Raw genomic sequence first — 20,690 nt, 5'->3', positions numbered from 1 at the left:
GTTTTAGTCCATGAACGGTCTAAAAACCCGGAAGATTTTATCGTTAAAATGGTAAAAACTTTAATAAATTATCGAGAAAATAATTATTATGACTTCATCTAAAACCCTAGATATAAAAGATTTAGCTACTCATGCTAGAAACGATAAATATTTGAATTAATATAAGAAAAAGAAGAAAGAAACTTAACTTTTCTGCGATTTTCTCACCAAACAGAGCCTTAAGGAGTTGATTTCCGTCTGTTTTTCCTGGAAATCTGCCAAACGCACCCTCTGGGAAAACGATTTTCTCGTCTTCCCGGAAATGGTTTCCCTCTGGGAAATTTATTTTCTCATCTTCTTCAACCTTCTTTCTCTCTCTAACCTCCTGTTTCTCTCTTTATCTATTACTCTAATCTCTCTCTCTATGTTATCTACTTCTCTCACACTAAGAAACAAGAAACAAAAAGAAAGAGAAAATCGAAAATAAAATAAAGATGACTTTAATTTTTACAACCGAGTCTCTCTCTCTCTCTACAATATCTCTCTGTCTCTCTCTCTAACTTTATCTCTTCCTCTTTAATCTCTCCCTCTCTCTCTCACTAAGAAGCAGAGGGAACAAAAGGAAAATAAAAAAATTCAAGAAAAACTAAAACTGTTAGCTTTCGGTTTCTCTCTCTCTCTCTCTCCTATTCTTCTTCAAAACCGTGATAATCCTCCTTTCTCCCTGTTCTCCTTCTTCTGTTTTATAGGAAACTAATAGAGTTCTCAACCAAACCGACTCGGAATATCCCTCTCTATCCTTTCCTCTTTCTGTTTTGAATTTGAAATTGCAAAATCGGAGGAGAGGATACCGGAGAAGCAGTTCACGTACTTTTGCTTGAATAAAAATGACGTATTCAGTGCTTCGCGGCTGGATGAATAAAGGTGCAACAGTACTCGTCAGATTAGGCCACATGTTCAGAAATTAAAATGACCGTCGGATCGTGCATCACGAGCAGAGGAGCATCCAAGTATCTTGCTTCGCGTTGCACAATATTAGCACTTAGAAGCAGTCCCGAATATTACCCATTGCGCCCACCAGAGTCCCGGGAATTGGTCCCTCACCGTCAGGTTGTATGCCACGTGTATTTAAGTGATTTGGTCAACCAAATTTGACTCCAACTTTGACTTTGGTTAATTTGCTCGTCCGGACTCCGATTTGACTCCCGTTTTCGCCCACGGACTCGTCATGGACCCCTCTTCTCATCCGAGCATCAATCTTGACTAAGAAGTCAGAATCAACAAATGACCAAAATGCCCCTAGTCTGTATTCTTTCCGACTTTATCCGTTTTGCACGCGTAACTCTGTAAAAAGGTACCTGAACATAAAAGAGAGTAATTCGTGAGAGTAACTGCTCTAGAGAGACTAACTCGTCTAAATTAAGAGACTCAGATGGGACATTTCCATGTCTCATCACACGCCATCGCCAAACTTGGAACAACCACGCCTTAGAAGTAAAACAAGTAAGAAATGCTCCTAAAATATCCAAAAATATAATGAGAATGAAGCACATAAAAGACATGACCATGTAAAAGTCTACCACTAACGTGGGTATACACGATTGCATTGAGCTATGCAATTAGCCTTTGATTCTCTTGTTGTCACACAAGAGCACGAGTTATGTCTCGTGGAGGGTTTCCAGAGATGCTACCCACAAACATCAAGACCCATCTTAATCGGCTAACGATCATATAGTAAAAGCCGGAAGATTTGGGGGTCAACCCAAAGAAAACTATATACACATGGTAATCGTCTCACAAATATATACAAGCTATAACGTGCAAGTGAGACGAGAAGCGAAAAGAAGCCATCCCCAAACTTAGTGGATGCACGGTCCACTAAGTTAGCATGAATGCTAGGGCCGACGACTAAGAAGTCGTCAAAAGGATCGACATATAAGTGAAGTGAGAGGAGGTCAGTCGAAGGCAAGAAGTCAAACTCAAGCTTCGTGGATAAAACATCCACTAAGTCCCTAGACATGCTAGGGAAGACGTCCGAAGTGTCCCAAAAGGGGTCAACAACCGAGTCTGAGATCATGTGGAAGGTCGAACTAGACTCTAAGGGTAAGGCAATATGCTCGGGGACCAAGTCAAGGTCCATAATTTCCTTAGGTAAATAATCCAACAAGTTATCCGCTATCTCTTCAACTACTATGTCATCGACGTCCTTAAAGGCATCGGGAGCCGCAAAGTTAGGCATAACACCTTCCATTCTACATAATCCATCCAAGTAATCACAAGTGCTAAAAATTGGAAAGTTCAACATCGTGTGATCCCCAAACTTGCTCTTAGAGCTATCTTCCTGAACATTAAATCTAATGTAGTCTGATCATGGTGAGATGACAATGGTCGAGGGAGTGAGCAACAAGGGTCATCGGTATGTTCAATCTCAAATGGTCTATCAGGAGCTTCATCGACATTTAACTTAAGACTAGAGTTAGGTGTATTATCCTCACCATCATTCATAGTCTCTTCTTGAGTTTGGGGTGCGCAAACCCCTTCCTCGTCGACGATAGGCTCTGACTCAAGTCTATCAACAATTTTGACAAGCCGTTCCGTGATCTCCGTTATATCTCGATTAAATCTAGTGTGGTACTCTAAAATTGCTTGAAGAGTGTCTTCAGACATCTCCTCGTAATAAGGCACATGAGTATAACTAGACGAAGACTCTCGCGGAACACGAATCATAGGACAATACTCGGTCAAATGGTCTAAGCTCGCACAAATAGCACAAACCGGGTTAATGGTCTCCATGGTCCTTTCTTCACTACCTTCATGTAGATACCTAGACTCGACTCTTTGAGTGGAATCATCGAGTCGGGAATTGTCATCACTAAATGAACCGTTCATATATGATTGTCGATAGTCACGAAGACTTCGACGTGGTCGATCAATACTAATAGAACTACGGTTATCATCAAATGACAAATCCATACATGAAGGTGTTGTCATCCCAAATTCTTGTCGATAGTCTCGAAGACTCTTACGGGGTCGATTATCCTCATGCTCATAATCCCTAAAACCATATTCAGGACGAGTTGGACCGACTCCATACATCCGTCGATATTCACCCATGGTCATCCTAGGTCGGTCATGCTCAACTCGCCTATTCCTATCACTAGTCGGAACATTCCTATATAAATTTGAGTAGTCCTGGTGACTTGTAGATGGTCGACTAGTGTTGGAAAGGGTTCGCATAAGGTCATTCTCATCAAATGACCAACTTGCCATGATCTCACAATGTTCAAGGATACTAACACACAATCACAAAATGGGAGCTAACACTTAAAGAACTAAACAATCACACACAAGTAAAAAGGATGAGATAGAATGCGATACTATCGAGTGCTCCTCTCTCTTCGTTCGCCTTTCTTCTTAACTTCTCGAATCTTTCCTTTTCCTTCGCTTTTATGTGTCTTTTTGGCTCTTTTCTGTAAAACGGTACCTAAAAAAAAATGAAATTAAGAAACTACAAAAACAAAGAAAACAAGAACGTCTAAGTAAGCAAAGAACACTAAACTAATGAACAAAACAAACAAATGATATCCTAACTACTAAACCTATCCCCGGCAGCGGCGCCAAAAACTTGATGCACCCGAAAAGGTTACACACCCAAGCGGTGGTATCAAGTAGTAATCCGGCAAAGTCGGGATCGATCCAAGGATAGGAAGGTAGTTTGGATATCGAAGGGTCTTATCCCTCGGCCTAGATATTTCAAGCTAACTTAGACTAAAAAGGAAAGGAAACAAAGATAAATGGGGGTTTGATCGAATAAGGTGATAAGAGAATAAAGCAAACAAGTAAAATAAACTAAACTAAACAATAAAAGTAAACGGGCGAGAGAGATTCGAGAGAAGAGTCGAAGGAACAAGAGTCGGGAGACGGTAAGACTCAATTCGGGCAACAAATACGTGAGAGAGGTGTCGAAGTCCGGGAATCCATAATGATAAACCTACGACTATGTGTAGTCCGATTTGATGTGTCGAGGTACAATCGATATTCGACTCCTAAAGTAGATGTCTCTAAGTACTATGTATATCCGGAGATCATACTTAGTCAAACAAACGTCTAAATCGGTTAATCCCGAGTCATCGAAAGTGTCGTCTAGTCGCCTAACTATGTGAAGTACATGACAAGACACATGAAATTATGACTTAGACTACGATCGATATCGAATACTTCGTTTCGTCTATTAACTATGCGAAGTGCTTGACAAGACACATGAAAATACGATCAAAACGATAATCGAAATAAATGAACATCAATTTGTAATCAAAACATCAAATCATATTAAACATAATCACGAATTCATCACATTTCATCTCATATAATCGACACACTAAAGTTAGCTAAAAATGGTGATTTAATAAGAAATGGAAAGGAAATGATAAGAGAATCCCCCTTTTTCGATGTGGTTCGAGGCTAAGATCGTCGGAAAAAATGAGTCTTTAAGGTGCAGCCGATCTCCCCTAGCAAATTTTTGGGTTCCCCATAGCGACCGCCATCATCTTACCCATTTAGAACACAACCTCCATTAAAGCTAACCCTAGCTTTCTCTCTCTAGAAATTTGTAATCCAAAATCAAATCAAACCATATGGGAAGCTAGCCAAGATGATGGGGAGTAAAAGCCCTAAGGTTTTGGACCAAGAAAGTGGCCGGAAAACTCATAAAAATCCGGTCAAAGTTTGTGGAAATCCGGCCAAACTCAAGATCCTGGCCAACTAAACTTAGATCCGGCCAAAGGGGGTGTTGTCCCATGCAACCGAGCTGCTGTCGCTGCTGTTGTACTGGCCGTCGCTGCTGCTGTGCTGCTGTCGCTGCTATTGTGCTGCTGTCGCTGAACTACTGCTGCTGCCGTTGCTAGCTACTGCCATCCCATATCCGAGCTCTAGTGGTGCCGGCCAACTTGGCCGGCACCCTCCTTGTCTCTTTCCCTCTTGCTCTCTCAAACTCTTAACCCTAAACTTTGATGAAGAAGATGATGAACCCAAACCCTAGCCTCCTTTAGCCTCTCTCTCCTCTCTCCAAGCTAGAAGATGATGAATAGTGTCTTTTGACCCCTTTCTCTAACTTCATTCAAACCCTAGACTTAGTCAAACTTGACTAAGTCTTTAGACCACAAATGGGTGGCCATAAAATCTCTACACAATTCTTCTTCTCTTAATATTTCTTGGGCTTGAACTTGGTTTTGGGCTTTGATTTAGAAACCAAGAGAGTGCCTCCATCCTTGTCTCTACATCTTCAAATTCTCACAAAGGACTAGAATACCCTCGGACTTCTTTCTTCCACATCTTCCCCGTCCGAACTCCGAATTGAATACCGTTTTCACCGTCGGACTCGTCATTGACTATACTTGTCATTTGATTTGCTTGAAGTCTTTTTATCTCATTTTCGACACATGAAATGATAGTGATAATTCGCTCCTTTTGTTCCGAATCACACGCTTAACTCCAAAATAAGTACCTAGCTAACATGAAAAACACATAAAATATTATTGATAACACTCAAAAAGAACTAATTGGTCTAAGTTAGGCTCTCTAAATGTGACATTTTTCGTGTCACATCAATATTCTCGTTTTTTTTTCAATGATAGATTATTGCACCGTGTATGGTTTTGTTGTTCTTATTCTTAAAGTTAGGATATCAATTATTTTCTTTACAAAATCCTTCAGATCTTGTCCCACTGTTTCTCTCTCTACAATCTTAATTTCCTGAGAAAATTTACAGAATAAGTAATTAGATATTTTGCAAACATTGTGCATATTCTTATAGCATTTTCTTGATTCTAGCATCATATTTTTCGTTATATAATTTTCTGACTTACCAAGAAAATCATTTACGCTTGTAATTTTGAATGAGTGAGTTTGTTTATGCAGTCGGCAACGTCCTCAAATTTGTTGTAGCACTTCTTTTGATTTTGTATAAATTGTGAAAATTTTACCAACATTTTATAAACTCTGACAAAAATAACATATTTTACAAACATAACAGTGTTACTCTCAAAATGACTTAATCGGTACTACAACTGTACAGATTTTTCATAAAGTTTTACATTTCAATTTTTTTACTTTTTTGTTTTACCATTTCATGAATTACAAATGCTTGTTTGAACACTAATATATTTTACAAATAAACTGACGAGAGGCTCAATTCTTTATGAACAAACTTTGGGTGTCAAGATTTAATCATCTTCTGAGAAGGAGTTTTGACAAAATTCCTTCGTCGTAACTGAGAGATGGACAACAGAGCAAAGGAAGAGATGGAGAAAGATACATGAGGAAAGAGTGAACAAGAGAGAGAATGGCGAAGGACGACAAAAAGAGATAGATGATGGTGTTGTTGGTTGGAGGTGTTACTGGGGACCGGAGTGCAGTGAGTATGAATGAAAATTGACTTGGTCAAAGTAAATTGACCGAGTCAAATGCGATGTGAGTCTGGTTGACAGAGATGGTACCTAAATAAGAAATTTTCCAAAAAAATATGTATGTTACTTGACTAACTGCCACTTTAAGAGCGAGGAACCAAATAAGTAATAAATATACATATATATCAATAAACTTAAAAGGCACTACTAATACTACTCCCTCCGTCCCATTTTGTTTGTAGTTTTGGGGAATTGAACTTATTATGGATTGGTATTTATTGTTGACAAATATAAAAACTTTCCCTAAAATACCCTCATTTAATATAGAATATTTCATTAAATATAACATTGGTAGAAGCGTAGAACCAATTAGAACCTTTGAATTGTATTCAAACTAAAGGGTAGTCTTGGAAGTTGCATCATTTTAATAATTAAATGAATGTTATAAAAGGAAAGTGACCAAACATTTTGGGACATCCATAAAAGGAATAACAACCAAACAAAATGGGACGGAGGGAGTATTTGATTTGCCACTTTACGACCTCGCCACTTAAAATGTGCTGCTCAAAAGGGTGTTTATTATGGGGCAACTCTAGTAAATTTATGGTGTGTAGGAAGCCTTTGTACGTAGGAACATGCAAATTTGATTTTACTCATTTTCATTTGCCAATTTCTACTTCTCTTTTTAGTTTTCCAAAAGCAAAATAACATACATTGAATCAAAAAATTGAAGCCAATAGGGTGAAGTACCCAGGCGGTCGCCTAGGGTCACCAAATTTAAGGGCCCCCGACTTATAAAGCATTATATATAGATAGTATTATTTTATGTACTTATATATCAAGTCTATTTGGGTTGTAGAGTGGTAGAGTGGTAGATTAGTGTACCACAGCTTAAGGGTTCAACTCCCACATCTTACATCATTTTTTAGATAATTCTTTTCTTAAAAAATAGGCAGTTAAAGTAAAAATATAGATACCAAATAACAAAGCTTACCCAAATCTACTAAAATTAATTAAAGTTAGAGTTTTAACAACAACTTAATTAATATTTGTGCAATGCAGCAATTTAATTTGTCCAGCTTTAGGCCCAGCAGTATTTTCGCAGTTATCGTACTTATCTAAGATCGACCCGAGCATAACTGGGGCCCAAAGCCAAGTTAAGAATAGGGACCCTTAATGTGTGTGTAAAAAATTAAAATAAAATACTTAGAAGTTGTTTTAGGGGGGATTCGAACCTTCAACCTCTACTTCTTGTACAAAGTACTTAACTGCTGAACTATATCACGACCTTTGTCAATTTCCTAGTTTTATTCTATGTATTCTAACCGTAACAGCCGGTGGAATTCTTAAAAATAGGCCCTTAATGAGGTTGGGGCCAAAGCAAATGCTTTGGCTGCTTTGGGCTTGGGCCGCCACTGTGCTTATCACGTCGTCTTGATGTATAGCCTTGTAATGACTAACGTAGATCGTAGTCGGCTTCTCAAAAAGAAAAAATCAAAATATCTAAACTTAATTAACTACTTATGGAAGCTTAAAAGACACCTTAATAAAAGAACAAAAATCAATATTTTATAATTTAGTTTTTTCTCTTTTTCCAATTTCTCTTTAGTTTCACATTTCTATTTCATTCTCTAGAATCTCTACAAGGGTTTATCAAACATTTACACCTGAATAATCATTTCGAGACAACTACTTTTTGCATATTGTTGATCAAGTTATTTCATCCATGAAAATTAGGTTTGAACAGTTTCAAGTATATGCAAACATTTTTGAGTTTTTATTTGACTTAAAGAAATTAGACAATGAGAGTTTGAAGGTCTGTTGCACCAATTTAGAAAGTTTTCGACAACACGCCGACATTAATGGAGATGATTTGTGTTCTGAACAGAAAGTTTTAAAGAGGATTTTGCAAGAGAATTCTAAAAGACTAATTGAAGTGTTAAGTGTATTTGAAATTAAGGGAAGGGTGTCCGAATGCGTGGATCGCTTATAGAATTCATTTGACCATTCAGGTTACTGTGACTTCTTCTAAGAGAAGTTAATCCAGTCTTATTTGCGATCTATCATGTCTCAAGAAAGTGTAAATGGATTAGCTTTGTTATCTATAGAACATGAATTAACTGAGAATATTAACTACACACTGATTAGTGATTTGCATCAACAAATGCAGAAAGAGCGGTCTTTAAGTATTATTTGTTTCATGTATAATTTTAACAACTATAAATTTTATTAAAAAAATATCAACATTTTATATTTTAACAACTGTAAATTTTATTAAAAAATGTCAAAAAATGTCGATACGTTCGCCTAGGGTCCTCGAAAAGTCAGGGATGGTACTGAGACTAATGAGTGAAGTCGTTGATAAATATTAATGGTATATATTTAAGAGATAATATTTTTTTTCTCTCTCGATTTAATCATATCTCATTATCACTGCAGTCGTTAGTTAGTTTTATTATTGATTTTCAGCTCATCTATTTGTTAATGGGTGCTTAAGCACCGGGCCAAAAGGCTGTTAAAAACCAGTTATTCTTTTTCTTTTGGAAGAAAAAGATGGAAGAAGCAAATGAAGGTGAATGTCACCCATATTAAAAACCGGTGCTTATAGAGCACTCGGGTCAATGGCTATTGACCCGAGTCAATAAAATTTCCGGATGCTAACAGCCTTTTGGTTGAGCCATTGATTCGAGTCAATAAAATTACCGGATGCTAACAACCTTTTGGTCCGGTGCCTTTAGAATCACCCTTTGTTAATTCCAAACTCCCCTTGCTTCAATACAGAATCTATGACTTAAATTCCTCCCAATTAGTCATTTGTTTTCACTCATTACCAAAGATTTTTGAGGAAAGAGAATCATGAATAAGAAGGGATTGGAAATATACACGGGGACAGAATATAGGAGGAATAAACTCTTTTTGAAATTGTGAAATGACAAAACTTCCTTACAAATCAGGAACAACATAGCATGAGCCATAGCATATTCCATCTCATGAGGGTATTTATGTAAAACCGGTTAAGAATTAGCAAAATTAACAATATCACAAACATATATATATATATATATATATATATATAACTAGTCTACTTCAACACCAAAAATACAGTTATCATAATCAACATCAACAGATAAACTCTCATAAAAAAAACATCAACAGATAAAATGTGGTTTGTTAGGAGTCATGGTTCTGCTTATGTTGTTGTAATGGTGACAATATTTTTAGCAATGTTTGTGGAGTTTTCGTCGGCTGGTCATCCGTTTCGACAGCTTGAAGTGCATCATGTTTATTTGCAAAATGATATATCGGATAAGGTAACTCTAAATGTGCACTGCCAATCAAAAGACGACGATTTAGGTGAGCATTCGCTTAGTTATAATGAGTATGTACACTGGCACTTTAGACCAAACTTCTCGTGGACAACATTATTTTGGTGCAAAACTTGGTGGGCTGATTTACACGGGAATCAAATTGACTTTAGCTTTGACGTTTACAAGGCTGAGAGAGAAATTGGTGTTTGCGTAAAAGAATGCAAATGGTCAGCTCGTCAAGATGGTTTGTATCAATATCAAGAAGAGACCACTCAAACATTTGACTTCAAATATCCTTGGAAAATGTAATTGATGCTCATGAGTCAAACACAAATAGCAAGTATGAATTTTATTGACTTGTCTTAATCTATGTTGGCTGTGATTTGACTTTAAATAAGATGATGTTAATTATAATTACAACATATACGACTTTGCTATTTTATTTGTTAAATCAGATGAAGATTTTATACAGAGAAACTTAAGATACTCCTTCCCACTTGTGGTGTTAATGGGGCTGCCTCTGATATCTTAGCCCAATCCGAGTTGGGACCAGGCATCTTTTGGACGTGCTAGGCCAAGCTGGCCTGCCTGGCCCGCGAGCCTACCAACCATCTCTTTTTTTAGAACACTTTTCATTATGTCTGAGAAGAATGTACGGGGCAACGTTAACACTGATCAACAGTCTGATTTGGAGGGTCAAATGATACTTTTAAATGGTTATCTAAAGTGGTCAACTATGGTCTAACAATGATTGAAATGAATAATTATGTCAAATGAATGTGCATGGGAGAGTTCAGAAAAATAAAACAAACTGATACAAAAAATGATATGTTATGTAGCATATGACGAGTGTACAAGCAAATAAAATATTTATTTATGCATTTTCAATTTCGCTTGAGAAAAAGTTACATGTTATTGCGAAAATATTTATGTATTTCTTGTACACTGTACAAGACAAACAACAATTTTGCTTATGCATTTTTCATTTTGCCTTGAAGAAAAAAATAATATGTTTAGCATTTGCCTTGTTGCATATTGCAAATAGAGTAACAAACAGATGATATCTTCACTTGTGCATCTTACTTCTTCCACTTGACTAACAAATTATCGAACAAATAACATTTTGACTTAAGTATTTTTCATTTTGCCTTATGAAAAGTCATACTTTGCATTATGCTCTGTATTTTACTAAATTTTGCATTTAACTAACACATTGATGAACAAATAACATTTTGACTTAAATATTTTTCATTTTCCCGGTTGAAAAAGCAATATTTTTCATTTTATGTTTTGCATTTGACCAACACATTAACGAACAAATACTATTTGACTTGAGCATTTTCCAAATTGCCTTTTAAAAAAAATATACATTTACCTTATGCATGTGATAAATAAATTAATGGAGAAATAACATTTTGAGTTAATTATTTTTCAGTTTGTCTCGAGGAAAAAAATGTAATGTCTAGCAATTTACCATTTGCATTTGACAAACACATAAACAGAAAAGTAACATTTTGACTTACGCATATTCTGTTGTTTTCGAGGTTTATGATTCGATTCTTGACAATTAAATACATATCACACTAAAAAATTATATCGATATAGAAAAGAAAAACTAATCTTGTTTGATGATCGAGGCGAGTGGTCACTCTCAGTGGCAGACCCAAATTTTTCTTTTGTGGGGGCACATTTTATTATATTAAACATTGTCGGATGTCAAGTATCATACGAACATATACTGAAATTAGTAAAAAGTATTGTGTTATAAGTGACTGTAGAAATAACTCGTGTCAATCAAACCAGTGATATTTCCATGTCATAGCAACAATCTAGGGTACAGCCGGTTGTGAGTTTATTTGATAAAACCTTACATAAAAATAAATATGTGCAAATTATATATCAAAAGAATAAAATGGTTTTTTATTTTAAAAAATCTCATAATTCATGTTTTGCATTGAAGTTAAATGAAGAGCGATTTAAGAAAGAACATTGCCAAAAGTATACTTAGAAATAAAGGATGAAGAAGGCAGAGGAATAATATAGGAGTATAAATAATTCTACCGGAAGTTGGACGAATTCTAGCATCAAGAACGAACAAACTCGAATTTACAAAAAATAAGAACAAAGAAAAATCAAAACAGGTTATAGGAGTTAATAAGAAATTTTGAGGGGTAAAAAAGATGATTACAAAAAAAGTAGGGGCAAAAACAAATTACCCAAAGAAACCAAACAAAATACATGATGGCCGGAGGACTTGAAGGTGCGACCTGTCGTGCGTGCAACCAACCCACTTTCTATCCATCAAAGTTTTAGCTAGTGATATTTTACTTCAATTACATCCCTTGAGTGATAAGAAACAGACGAAAATGTAGACCCCGTTACACTTTCGAGTCGGGCATGTCACAAAGTAAATTCACCTGTCCTGATGAGCTATCCAGTTTGTATGAGACTGCTCCAGATTGGGCTCGTATCCCTGAAAATAAAACCTGTCTTGAACAGTAGTAAACATCAAGTAGTTATTGAGTGCAACACTTTTGAAGAAAATCTAATTTAAGTTGACTACCACAAATGGTGATCTCACCATCAATATTGTTCCTTCAGGTGCTCTCTCAAGCTCGTTTGTATATTTAAAAATGTCGGTGCTCGATAAGATTCATCTATATTTTGTTCATTAAAGATCTTAATCTGTTTTTGGGTGGGTTATATATTTAAAAATGTCGATACGTTCGCCTTGGGTCCTCGAAAAGTCAGGGCTGGTACTGAGACTAATGAGTGAAGTCCCTGATAAATTTTAATGGTATATATTTAAGAGATAATATTTTTTTCTCTCTCGATTTTAATCATATCTCATTATCACTGCAGTCGTTAGTTAGTTTTACTACTTTTGATTTTGAGCTCATCTATTTGTTAATGGATGCTTCTAAAGGCACCGGGCCAAAAGGCTGTTAAAAACCGGTTGTTCTTTTTAGTTTGGAAGAAGAAGATGGAAGAAGCAAATGAAGGTGAATGTCACCCACATTAAAAACCGGTGCTTATAGAGAATTCGGGTCAACGGCTATTGACCCGAGTCAATAAAATTTCCGGATGCGATCAGCCTTTTGGCCGGGTGCCTTTAGAATCACCTTTTGTGTATTCCAAACTCCCCTTGCTTCAATACAGAATCTATGACTTAAATTCCTCCCAATTAATCATTTGTTTTCACTCATTACCAAAGATTTTTTAGGAAAGAGAATCATGAATAAGGGATTGAAAATATACACGAGGACAGAATATAGGAGGAATAAACTCTTTTTGAAATTGCTTCCTTACAAATCAGGAACAACATAGCATGAGCCGTAGAATATTCCATCTCATGAGGGTATTTATGTAAAATCGGTTAAGAATTAGCAAAATTAACAGTATCACAAACATATATATAACTAGTCTACTTCAACACCAAAAATACAATTATCATAATCAACATCAACAAATAAAATGGGGTTTGTTAGGAGTCATGGTTCTGCTTATGTTGTTGTAATGGTGACAATATTTTTAGCAATGTTTGTGGAGTTTTCGTCGGCTGGTCATCCGTTTCGACAGCTTGAAGTGCATCATGTTTATTTGCAAAATGATATATCGGATAAGGTAACTCTAAATGTGCACTGCCAATCAAAAGACGACGATTTAGGTGAGCATTCTCTTAGTTATAATGAGTATGTACATTGGCACTTTAGACCAAACTTCTTGTGGACAACATTATTTTGGTGCAAAACTTGGTGGACTGATTTACACGGGAATCAAATTGACTTTAGCTTTGACGTTTACAAGGCTGAGAGAGAAATTGGTGTTTGCGTAAAAGAATGCAAATGGTCAGCTCGTCAAGATGGTTTGTATCAATATCAAGAAGAGACCACACAAACATTTGACTTCAAATATCCTTGGAAAATGTAATTGATGCTCATGAGTCAAACACAAATAGCAAGTATGAATTTTATTGAATTGTCTTAATCTATGTTGGCTGTGATTTGACTTTAAATAAGATGATGTTAATTATAATTACAACATATACGACTTTGCTATTTTATTTGTTAAATCAGATGAAGATTTTATACAGAGAAACTTAAGATACTCCTTCCCACTTGTGGTGTTAATGGGGCTGCCTCTGATATCTTAGCCCAATCCGAGTTGGGACCAGGCATCTTTTGGACGTGCTAGGCCAAGCTGGCCTGCCTGGCCCGCGAGCCTACTAACCATCTCTTTTTTTAGAACACTTTTCATTATGTCTGAGAAGAATGTACGGGGCAACGTTAACACTGATCAACAGTCTGATTTGGAGGGTCAAATGATACTTTTAAATGGTTATCTAAAGTGGTCAACTATGGTCTAACAATGATTGAAATGAATAATTATGTCAAATGAATGTGCATGGGAGAGTTCAGAAAAATAAAACAAACTGATACAAAAAATGATATGTTATGTAGCATATGACGAGTGTACAAGCAAATAAAATGTTTATTTATGCATTTTCAATTTCGCTTGAGAAAAAGTTACATGTTATTGCGAAAATATTTATGTATTTCTTGTACACTGTACAAGACAAACAACAATTTTGCTTATGCATTTTTCATTTTGCCTTGAAGAAAAAAATAATATGTTTAGCATTTGCCTTGTTGCATATTGCAAATAGAGTAACAAACAGATGATATCTTCACTTGTGCATCTTACTTCTTCCACTTGACTAACAAATTATCGAACAAATAACATTTTGACTTAAGTATTTTTCATTTTGCCTTATGAAAAGTCATACTTTGCATTATGCTCTGTATTTTACTAAATTTTGCATTTAACTAACACATTGATGAACAAATAACATTTTGACTTAAATATTTTTCATTTTCCCGGTTGAAAAAGCAATATTTTTCATTTTATGTTTTGCATTTGACCAACACATTAACGAACAAATACTATTTGACTTGAGCATTTTCCAAATTGCCTTTTAAAAAAAATATACATTTACCTTATGCATGTGATAAATAAATTAATGGAGAAATAACATTTTGACTTAATTATTTTTCAGTTTGTCTCGAGGAAAAAAATGTAATGTCTAGCAATTTACCATTTGCATTTGACAAACACATAAACAGAAAAGTAACATTTTGACTTACGCATATTCTGTTGTTTTCGAGGTTTATGATTCGATTCTTGACAATTAAATACATATCACACAAAAAAATTATATCGATATAGAAAAGAAAAACTAATCTTGTTTGATGATCGAGGCGAGTGGTCACTCTCAGTGGCAGACCCAAATTTTTCTTTTGTGGGGGCACATTTTATTATATTAAACATTGTCGGATGTCAAGTATCATACGAACATATACTGAAATTAGTAAAAAGTATTGTGTTATAAGTGACTGTAGAAATAACTCGTGTCAATCAAACCAGTGATATTTCCATGTCATAGCAACAATCTAGGGTACAGCCGGTTGTGAGTTTATTTGATAAAACCTTATGTAAAAATAAATATGTGCAAATTATATATCAAAAGAATAAAATGGTTTTTTATTTTAAAAAATTTCATAATTCATGTTTTGCATTGAAGTTAAATGAAGAGCGATTTAATGAAGAGCGATTTAAGAAAGAACATTGCCAAAAGTATACTTAGAAATAAAGGATGAAGAAGGCAGAGGAATAATATAGGAGTATAAATAATTCTACCGGAAGTTGGACGAATTCTAGCATCAAGAACGAACAAACTCGAATTTACAAAAAATAAGAACAAAGAAAAATCAAAACAGGTTATAGGAGTTAATAAGAAATTTTGAGGGGTAAAAAAGATGATTACAAAAAAAGTAGGGGCAAAAAAAAATTACCCAAAGAAACCAAACAAAATACATGATGGCCGGAGGACTTGAAGGTGCGACCTGTCGTGCGTGCAACCAACCCACTTTCTATCCATCAAAGTTTTAGATAGTGATATTTTACTTCAATTACATCCCTTGAGTGATAAGAAACAGACGAAAATGTAGACCCCGTTACACTTTCGAGTCGGGCATGTCAGAAAGTAAATTCACCTGTCCTGATGAGCTATCCAGTTTGTATGAGACTGCTCCAGATTGGGCTCGTATCCCTGAAAATAAAACCTGTCTTGAACAGTAGTAAACATCAAGTAGTTATTGAGTGCAACACTTTTGAAGAAAATCTAATTTAAGTTGACTACCACAAATGGTGATCTCACCATCAATATTGTTCCTTCAGGTGCTCTCTCAAGCTCGTTTGTATATTTAAAAATGTCGGTGCTCGATAAGATTCATCTATATTTTGTTCATTAAAGATCTTAATCTGTTTTTGGGTGGGTTATATATTTAAAAATGTCGATACGTTCGCCTTGGGTCCTCGAAAAGTCAGGGCTGGTACTGAGACTAATGAGTGAAGTCCCTGATAAATTTTAATGGTATATATTTAAGAGATAATATTTTTTTCTCTCTCGATTTTAATCATATCTCATTATCACTGCAATCGTTAGTTAGTTTTACTACTTTTGATTTTGAGCTCATCTATTTGTTAATGGATGCTTCTAAAGGCACCGGGCCAAAAGGCTGTTAAAAACCGGTTGTTCTTTTTAGTTTGGAAGAAGAAGATGGAAGAAGCAAATGAAGGTGAATGTCACCCACATTAAAAACCGGTGCTTATAGAGAATTCGGGTCAACGGCTATTGACCCGAGTCAATAAAATTTCCGGATGCGATCAGCCTTTTGGCAGGGTGCCTTTAGAATCACCTTTTGTGTATTCCAAACTCCCCTTGCTTCAATACAGAATCTATGACTTAAATTCCTCCCAATTAATCATTTGTTTTCACTCATTACCAAAGATTTTTTAGGAAAGAGAATCATGAATAAGGGATTGAAAATATACACGAGGACAGAATATAGGAGGAATAAACTCTTTTTGAAATTGCTTCCTTACAAATCAGGAACAACATAGCATGAGCCGTAGAATATTCCATCTCATGAGGGTATTTATGTAAAATCGGTTAAGAATTAGCAAAATTAACAGTATCACAAACATATATATATAACTAGTCTACTTCAACACCAAAAATACAATTATCATAATCAACATCAACAAATAAAATGGGGTTTGTTAGGAGTCATGGTTCTGCTTATGTTGTTGTAATGGTGACAATATTTTTAGCAATGTTTGTGGAGTTTTCGTCGGCTGGTCATCCGTTTCGACAGCTTGAAGTGCATCATGTTTATTTGCAAAATGATATATCGGATAAGGTAACTCTAAATGTGCACTGCCAATCAAAAGACGACGATTTAGGTGAGCATTCGCTTAGTTATAATGAGTATGTACATTGGCACTTTAGACCAAACTTCTTGTGGACAACATTATTTTGGTGCAAAACTTGGTGGACTGATTTACACGGGAATCAAATTGACTTTAGCTTTGACGTTTACAAGGCTGAGAGAGAAATTGGTGTTTGCGTAAAAGAATGCAAATGGTCAGCTCGTCAAGATGGTTTGTATCAATATCAAGAAGAGACCACACAAACATTTGACTTCAAATATCCTTGGAAAATGTAATTGATGCTCATGAGTCAAACACAAATAGCAAGTATGAATTTTATTGACTTGTCTTAATCTATGTTGGCTGTGATTTGACTTTAAATAAGATGATGTTAATTATAATTACAACATATACGACTTTGCTATTTTATTTGTTAAATCAGATGAAGATTTTATACAGAGAAACTTAAGATACTCCTTCCCACTTGTGGTGTTAATGGGGCTGCCTCTGATATCTTAGCCCAATCCGAGTTGGGACCAGGCATCTTTTGGACGTGCTAGGCCAAGCTGGCCTGCCTGGCCCGCGAGCCTACTAACCATCTCTTTTTTTAGAACACTTTTCATTATGTCTGAGAAGAATGTACGGGGCAACGTTAACACTGATCAACAGTCTGATTTGGAGGGTCAAATGATACTTTTAAATGGTTATCTAAAGTGGTCAACTATGGTCTAACAATGATTGAAATGAATAATTATGTCAAATGAATGTGCATGGGAGAGTTCAGAAAAATAAAACAAACTGATACAAAAAATGATATGTTATGTAGCATATGACGAGTGTACAAGCAAATAAAATATTTATTTATGCATTTTCAATTTCGCTTGAGAAAAAGTTACATGTTATTGCGAAAATATTTATGTATTTCTTGTACACTGTACAAGACAAACAACAATTTTGCTTATGCATTTTTCATTTTGCCTTGAAGAAAAAAAATAATATGTTTAGCATTTGCCTTGTTGCATATTGCAAATAGAGTAACAAACAGATGATATCTTCACTTGTGCATCTTACTTCTTCCACTTGACTAACAAATTATCGAACAAATAACATTTTGACTTAAGTATTTTTCATTTTGCCTTATGAAAAGTCATACTTTGCATTATGCTCTGTATTTTACTAAATTTTGCATTTAACTAACACATTGATGAACAAATAACATTTTGACTTAAATATTTTTCATTTTCCCGGTTGAAAAAGCAATATTTTTCATTTTATGTTTTGCATTTGACCAACACATTAACGAACAAATACTATTTGACTTGAGCATTTTCCAAATTGCCTTTTAAAAAAAATATACATTTACCTTATGCATGTGATAAATAAATTAATGGAGAAATAACATTTTGACTTAATTATTTTTCAGTTTGTCTCGAGGAAAAAAATGTAATGTCTAGCAATTTACCATTTGCATTTGACAAACACATAAACAGAAAAGTAACATTTTGACTTACGCATATTCTGTTGTTTTCGAGGTTTATGATTCGATTCTTGACAATTAAATACATATCACACTAAAAAATTATATCGATATAGAAAAGAAAAACTAATCTTGTTTGATGATCGAGGCGAGTGGTCACTCTCAGTGGCAGACCCAAATTTTTCTTTTGTGGGGGCACATTTTATTATATTAAACATTGTCGGATGTCAAGTATCATACGAACATATACTGAAATTAGTAAAAAGTATTGTGTTATAAGTGACTGTAGAAATAACTCGTGTCAATCAAACCAGTGATATTTCCATGTCATAGCAACAATCTAGGGTACAGCTGGTTGTGAGTTTATTTGATAAAACCTTATATAAAAATAAATATGTGCAAATTATATATCAAAAGAATAAAATGGTTTTTTATTTTAAAAAATCTCATAATTCATGTTTTGCATTGAAGTTAAATGAAGAGCGATTTAAGAAAGAACATTGCCAAAAGTATACTTAGAAATAAAGGATGAAGAAGGCAGAGGAATAATATAGGAGTATAAATAATTCTACCGGAAGTTGGACGAATTCTAGCATCAAGAACGAACAAATTCGAATTTACAAAAAATAAGAACAAAGAAAAATCAAAACAAGTTATAGGAGTTAATAAGAAATTTTGAGGGGTAAAAAAGATGATTACAAAAAAAGTAGGGGCAAAAACAAATTACCCAAAGAAACCAAAGAAAATACATGATGGCCGGAGGACTTGAAGGTGCGACCTGTCGTGCGTGCAACCAACCCACATTCTATCCATCAAAGTTTTAGCTAGTGATATTTTACTTCAATTACATCCCTTGAGTGATAAGAAACAGACGAAAATGTAGACCCCGTTACACTTTCGAGTCGGGCATGTGGGGGCACGTGCCCCCATATGCCCCAACGTGGGTCCACTCCTGGTCACTCTTTCCTTAAGACAATTATGTCCCCGCAATGGTGCTAACGATTCCACGGACACTTGTTTCCCAAGATACAACGATCGTGTCATATAGAAAGAAGCACTACAATTCTACACGCTTCATCGAACTTTCTAGATACTATGATCTTATAGAGGACTCTAGCAATATTTGTCCCAATTTTAACTAAGTGTTGCCCAAAAAACTGATATGAAAAAAAAATCAAGTTGGAGTATTTATAGAGTTAGTCATGACTCTACAAGATACCTCTCCATTGGGTTGTGACCATCCATAAAACTTGTGTGTTTTCACAAGCATCTATGGAATATAATTTCACTCAAACAAAAACTTGTTTATAAAATAAATAATTTCCAATAATCCCCCACATGAATGAAATTACCAACAATAGACAGACAAACAAACATACATACATATATATATATATATATATATATATATATTTATATGAAAGCATAACAGGAGGTACTATGCATCTGGAAAGATAACTTTTTTCTTTGAATTTTCCGTAGTGAATAGATACCGAGTTTACAAGGACCCTAGTGAACTATGTCTTGAACTAGGTCCTATGAACTGTAAACCAATGCAGTCGCTACCACACATGACACTCCTTATAAACTTCAGTTCTCGGTTGTGTTCGTTTCGGCCTTGAACATTCTCGGGTTTCATGAGCACTTTAGAGAAGTCGGTCATTACGACCCTCTCACGGAACCGGCACCAGTTCACACTCGTTTAGATTATCTCCTATTAAAGGTATCATGTTATACCCCACTTAGAAAAAGAATTCTAAACTATAGGAATCATTAGAAGATAATCTTATCCTCTTTCATTACAGGCAACACAGATTCATCCTCGGAATGGGTAAGAGAATATTCTCTTTCAGTGTTACTGGCGAGTCAGTATATAATTTAATTTTTCATTGAAGCTAGATCTTGGGATCTCCAATCAACTAGGTTGAGTTTCCGTTATGACTTTACTCATTTACTTAGGCAACAGTCTCATTCCCCTTGATGATAATTGCTCGCGATTGACACACTTTTTCTAATTGAATCTTGTTAGGTTGTTGTTCAACTTTATATGCATGCATAGTTGATTCAGTTTATCAAACTGTATAGAGCAATTATTTAATGGTAATATTATGTCGACGCATATACCATGACCTACTATTTTATGGTACTATCTTGCTGATGCGTATACCATGACTTATCACATTTTATTTTTGAATATCCTCCAAGAAATTCATTTTTCTTATGTTATCTATTTCAGTTGAAAAATACACC

The sequence above is a fragment of the Eschscholzia californica genome, unplaced genomic scaffold (assembly GCF_041429995.1).
Source record: "Eschscholzia californica isolate CP2 unplaced genomic scaffold, dmEscCali1.0.p SCAF_1, whole genome shotgun sequence".
Lineage (NCBI taxonomy): Eukaryota > Viridiplantae > Streptophyta > Magnoliopsida > Ranunculales > Papaveraceae > Eschscholzia > Eschscholzia californica.
This window is presented reverse-complemented; position numbering follows the sequence as displayed.